This window comes from Helianthus annuus, chromosome 8 (genome assembly GCF_002127325.2).
Source record: "Helianthus annuus cultivar XRQ/B chromosome 8, HanXRQr2.0-SUNRISE, whole genome shotgun sequence".
Lineage (NCBI taxonomy): Eukaryota > Viridiplantae > Streptophyta > Magnoliopsida > Asterales > Asteraceae > Helianthus > Helianthus annuus.
Genome location: NC_035440.2, coordinates 78412586 through 78418272, shown reverse-complemented (window position 1 = coordinate 78418272; position 5687 = coordinate 78412586). Strand labels below are relative to the sequence as shown.

General features: G+C 43.1%; 1 non-coding gene across 1 annotated transcript; it reads left to right on the top strand.

Moving 5' to 3' along the window:
• Positions 1 to 2922: 2922 nt before the first annotated feature.
• On the top strand, positions 2923 to 3029 carry LOC118481511. The gene has a single exon (XR_004865720.1). It is a non-coding gene; the product is annotated as a small nucleolar RNA R71 (small nucleolar RNA).
• The last annotated feature ends 2658 nt before the right edge of the window (positions 3030 to 5687 follow it).

Genomic DNA, 5687 nt, shown 5'->3' with positions numbered 1-5687 from the left:
CAAGAGCACACTAAGATTCCCTAGAGGTTGTTAAACTACCGGTTTTCTAGATTTCTTGTCCGTCCTCTAGTTTCTTGTAAGTGCTTATGTAAGACGCTCTACTTTGCCGCGCGAACGTCTAAAGCAACTATGGGTTTAAACTTGGCTTGATAAACAATGGGCAGTTAATTCCTTTTAACTACTCCTAGACCTACCAATATCCTCGAGCCTTTCCGCGACGAGTCTAGCAGCACACTTGATTTTAATTAATTACCGAATATTGTTCCTAAGGTTACTAGTGCACTTTTCACCCTAGAGAATTAATGACCTATTATGTGATATAGACACTCACCTAAGTCAAAAACCCTAATTCAACTCTATTACGTGATAAAGACCGTCACCAAGAATTGAATGGAACAAATACACGATAAATAAGAAATCACAAGCATACAAACGCACCAAGATAAACTAACATAGTGTTTACAATGCAAGAAAAATCACAACCACATCAATAATCATATGAAAATCCAATCTTCGTTATGCCATAATCATTGCCTAGGTAGTTTATGAGTTTTAGCCGGAAAACATAATCAAAAACAAAGTCAAAACCAAAGTATCAACTGAATTCATCGTTAACAAAGTCTAAACAAACAAAGAATGCAAGAAATAGGTGTATAAAACCCGAATCTTCACTCCCGAATGCTCAAGAATGCTTTCCCGATGATTCCCAGCTTCCGGTATGCCTCCGACACGATCACAGCCCTCAATCAGCAGCCAAAACAGCCCCAAAGTTGCCCTAGTTCGTCAATAAATCGCTGTGTACGCGTATATCTTCATATATATCCACAAACCCTAACTTGCCATGCAATCTTCGTAAGTCTGCCGACATAACAACTTTAGGCGGCCCGCGTGGAATATTAACTTGATCTTATGCGGGTCGCCTAAAGTTAAAACTCCTGAATTGTTTTACACGACACTCGCGGCCCGCCTAGTCCTTCTATCCAAGTTGACGCGGGGCGCGAGATAATATGTTTCTTCTGATTCTTTATTAAGTCAAAGCGGCCCGCCTGGGAATGCATGTTTAGTCAACGCGGGCCGCCTGGAAACTCCAGAATTGCCAATTTTCTTCGTTTCAGCTCCCGACTTCCTCGGTTTCCGTGCCAGCCTTTCGCCATTCCAGATTCTGCTCGTTTTCACTCCTTTTGGCTGTAAAGACCTGGAAACACAACTTAGATCAATAGTATGTACATTCTAAACTAAAACGACACTAAAACTAACTAACTAACGACTAAAACCGACGCGAATACCGATGTATTTTACAATACATCAGATGCCTTGCTTCCCATGTTACACCGTCGGAGAGCAGCATCAAAGCTCGAATCAATAACCTTCATGTAATTTACTGGGTCGTCGTCCTCTATTCTCTTCCCAACTCCGAACTTCACTTCATCATCCCCATACCTCAAAGTGAGTGTCCCGTCATTCATGTCTACCACTGCTTGTGCTGTGGCAAGGAAGGGTCTCCCTAGTATAAGGGGGACCTCGGTGTCTTCCTCCATATCGAGTATGACAAAGTCAACTGGATAAACGAATCTGCTTATCCTTACCAAGACATTCTCGATGACACCTTGTGGGAATTTGACGGATCGATCAGCGAGTTGTATGCTCATTTTTGTAGGGCTCGAGGTTCCCAAGCCAAGCCTTTTGAACATTGATGAGGGCATGATGTTAATGCTAGCCCCTAGGTCGGCCAAGGCATTGCGAACGGGTGATTCCCCTATTGAGCACGGAATCGTGAAACTTCCGGGATCGATTTTCTTTTGGGGCAGTTTATTGAGTACGAGGGCAGAGCATTCTTCGCCTAAATTAACTAATTGCAAATTTTCAATTTTCTTTTTATGTGTAAGGAAGTCCCTCATAAATTTAGAGTATTTGGGCATTTGGGTTAGGACTTCGATAAAAGGAATATTGACATACAATTGTTTTAACAGACTTTCGAATTTTGCGAATTGCTCATTGGTCTTTTGACGAATTAACCTACCGGGATACGGAACTCGAGGAGCCTTGGTAGGCTCTGGTGATGGAGGAGAGTTCTTCTCCTGCAGAGGTGTTGGCACTGTGTCTTCCGTAGGTGGTGGTACTTCTGCAGGCCCTACGGTGCGGTTTCGTAGTGTGATGAGGTGAACTTGCGCCTTTGGGTTTGTTTCGGTATTGCTAGGTAATGCGCCTTGCAGTCTCTCGGAAAAATTTTGAGCTATTTGATTTATTTGTTTTTCTATGTTTTGAATGCTAGCTTGTTGATTCCTAAAATTAGATTCTAGTTGTAGAAATCTTTCCGAGTTTTTCTTATCAGTGTCAGAGACGAGGCGAGATATAGTATCTTCGAGCCTTTCTCGTCCACCTTGTTGTTGAGTGAAATTTTGTGACTCATTTCTTGATTGCTGAAAGTTTGTTCGTTGGGTTTGTTGGTTACTACTATTGCCGGGTTCCCTCCAACCAAGGTTTGGGTGGTTTCGCCATCCTTGGTTGTAAGTTCCCGTTGGGGGACCCGACGGCCTAGGTCTATTATCAATGTAGTTTACCATTTCTTGTTGATCGTCCGTTTCTTTCATGCAACTCCAATTTTCATGTGACCCACCACACCCTTCGCAAGCCATAACCGAGGCTGTTTTTGTCATTTCTAATTTTTTTATTTTTGAAGAAAGGGCCTCGATTTGGGCTTGTAAAGAAGTGCTTTCGTCGACCTTATGGGCGCCCGGGGCGATAGACTTATTTCCCCGGGGGGTGTGCCATTGAAAATTGGTTTGAGCAATTTCCTCAATCTGATTATATATTTCGTGTGGGCGTTGGTTACCTAAAAGCCCCCCGGAGCTAGAGTCAAGTGTCTGCCTAGTGTGTGGCAACAATCCATTGTAGAAAGTGGATACATGTTGCCATATTGCGAGGCCGTGATGGGGACACTTGCGCAATAGCTCCTTGAACCTTTCCCAAGTTTCATATAAGGATTCCCCGTCCTCTTGTGAGTATGTATTAATTTCAGTCATTAATTTAGCAGTTTTAGCAGGAGGGAAATACTTATATAGAAATTTTTGGGCTAGTTCATCCCAGGTGTTTACCGATCCAGCTGGGAGGGCGTTGAGCCAAGCTTTCGCTCGGTCTTTTAGTGAGAATGGAAACATACGAAGGCGGATGGCGTCGTTTGATGCTCCGTTGATCCGAAAGGTATCACATATTTCTAAGAAATTAGTTATATGTAGATGGGGATCCTCGTCCGCAAGCCCGTGGAAGGTTGCGGAGTTTTGGAGCATTTGTATCAAATGCGGTCGAAGTTCGAAGTTATTGGCTTCGACATTCGGGGCATTGATAGCGGCGCAGATTACCTACGGTGGGTCGTAGATAATCCATAAGGGTACGTTGGTCCGCCATTGGAGGTGGATCACCCGAAACCTTCTCTTGGTTTTTGGCTTTTAACCTTTTTCTGAGAAAGCGTTCGGGTTCTTCTAGCGGTTCTTTTATGTCTTTATTGGAACTGGAGCTCATACACTACGTGAGGTTGGCGTCGGGTTCCAAGTCCTGCAATAAAAACAGAAAAGAATGTTGGTCAGAAGGTTCACCACGGCCCCGTGTTGAGCGAACACGGCCCCGTGGTCGGAATTACAGTGATTGTTTTCCAGATCCCAGTTACTGGAAGTTGGACACGGCCCCGTGTTGCACCGGCACGGCCCCGTGGTCAGCCTTCTGTAACTTAAAAGACAAAAACTGCCAGTAACGATGCTGAGCACGGCCCGTGTCCGACCAGGCACGGCCCCGTGCTGAGCTCTGCAGAAGCTGAAAATCTAAGAAAAAATCCTAAAAAATTAAAGAAAAATAAAAATATGATTAGGCCGTTGATTCCTAACTTTCTTAAAATCCTTGTGTCCCCGGCAGCGGCGCCAAAAACTTGATGCGTGTCAGTGTGTATAAGTTTTAGATATATATTTAAGCCCTTTTTTACACTTTTAGCCAAGTTTTAAATTTATAAAACACGATATTTACTAACACTAAACACACATATGGGCAAGTGCACCCATCGTGGACGTAGTATAGTGTTGGTAAGATACCGAGGTCGTCCAAGGACACAAGAGCTTTTAGTACCGGTTTATCCTCAACGTCTAATCAAATCAAAAAGTGAGAAAAAGATTTTAAACTAAGAAAAATAAAAACTAACTAAATGCTGAAAAATAAAATAAAATAAAAACAGATAGACAAGATGAATCACTTGGATCCGACACGTGTATTAGTATAACCTTTGATTATTTTCGCACTTTTGCACTTATTTAAGAGATTATCTTAGTTATTGTAGTAGGCCCCTCTTTTGAAGGCGACGTTACCCTCAACCCAGTAGTTTGAGTCAGCAAGGATACAATCCTAAAGGGTCGGATTATTGAAAGATAATGAATTAAGTTATTAATGCAAATTGTGGTAGGCCCCGCTTTTGGCGGTGACGTTACCCTCGGCTAAGTAGTCTGAGTCAGCAGGGATACAGTCCTAAATAGCCGGGTTATAGTATTAATAGTAGTTAACTTATGAGGGGGTCAAAGAGTTTGGATCCCCGCCATCCAATACCTATGGGCATTGAAGGAGATCCTACTAAATTTGACCCAGGTCCCAAGCAGGACCTCTAAACGCTGAACAAGGGCAAGACCCTTACCAAACCGTTCCCTTAACCCCTGACCAGGTAGCCAACATACCTCCATATAGACCGTGGAGATATGAATGGTGAAAATCTTTTATTTTATATAGACAGTAAAATAACGCCAAGACACCACGGACAAACGATAAGGAAAGATCACCTTCAACATAAGTAACTAGTTATTAAAGTCATTAATACAAAACCAAATAAAAAGTGCAAAAGATTAAAAATAAAAAGTATTATACTAAACACTTCTCTTCACCAAGTGATGTAAGAGACTTAGGCAAACATGGCCTTGATTGTCAAGAACTCTTACGATCAATCTTGGATCCCGAGACGACTCACACACTCTACGATGGACAATGGATGATGGTGGTGGATGATGGTGTTATGGTGGTGGTGGGTGGTGGATGAGGTGTGAGAGAGGTGGTGTGCCAAGGGATAAGATGGAATGAAGCCAAGCACCCCTATTTATAGGCTGAACAGAAGGCTGGGCACGGCCCCGTGTCCGCTGGACACGCCCCCGTGCCCGTCTGACATTCTCTCTCTTCATTAATTGTAATTCGCAATTACAATTAATGCGCCTGCTGTACTTTCACCACGCCCCCGTACCCGCTGGACACGGCCCCGTGGTGGGCAATGGAAGCTTCTACTGGTTTGTCTTTTCTGCTGCTTCCTGGGCACGCCCCCGTGTTCGCTGGACACGGGGCGTGTTCAGTCTCTGTTTTCTCTTCTTTGCCTTGGGAGGTGCCGTTGAGGGTCCGGGCAGTCTACTTTTGTTCCTTTTCTTGTATTTATGCTAGAATTAGTTGTCTTTTTGCTTCTTTTGTGATTTTGAGCTCATTTCATCCTGAAAATACAAAAGGAAGACAAAAACACTCTTTTTCCAACATTAGTACTTAAAAAGGGTTAGTTTTATGCCTTAATTGATGTGATTTATATGTTGCATTTTACACACATCATCACCTTTCGTGGCGTTATCCCGAATCACCATTAGGATTTAGTGTAATGCCCCAAAATTATATTATTATATGTT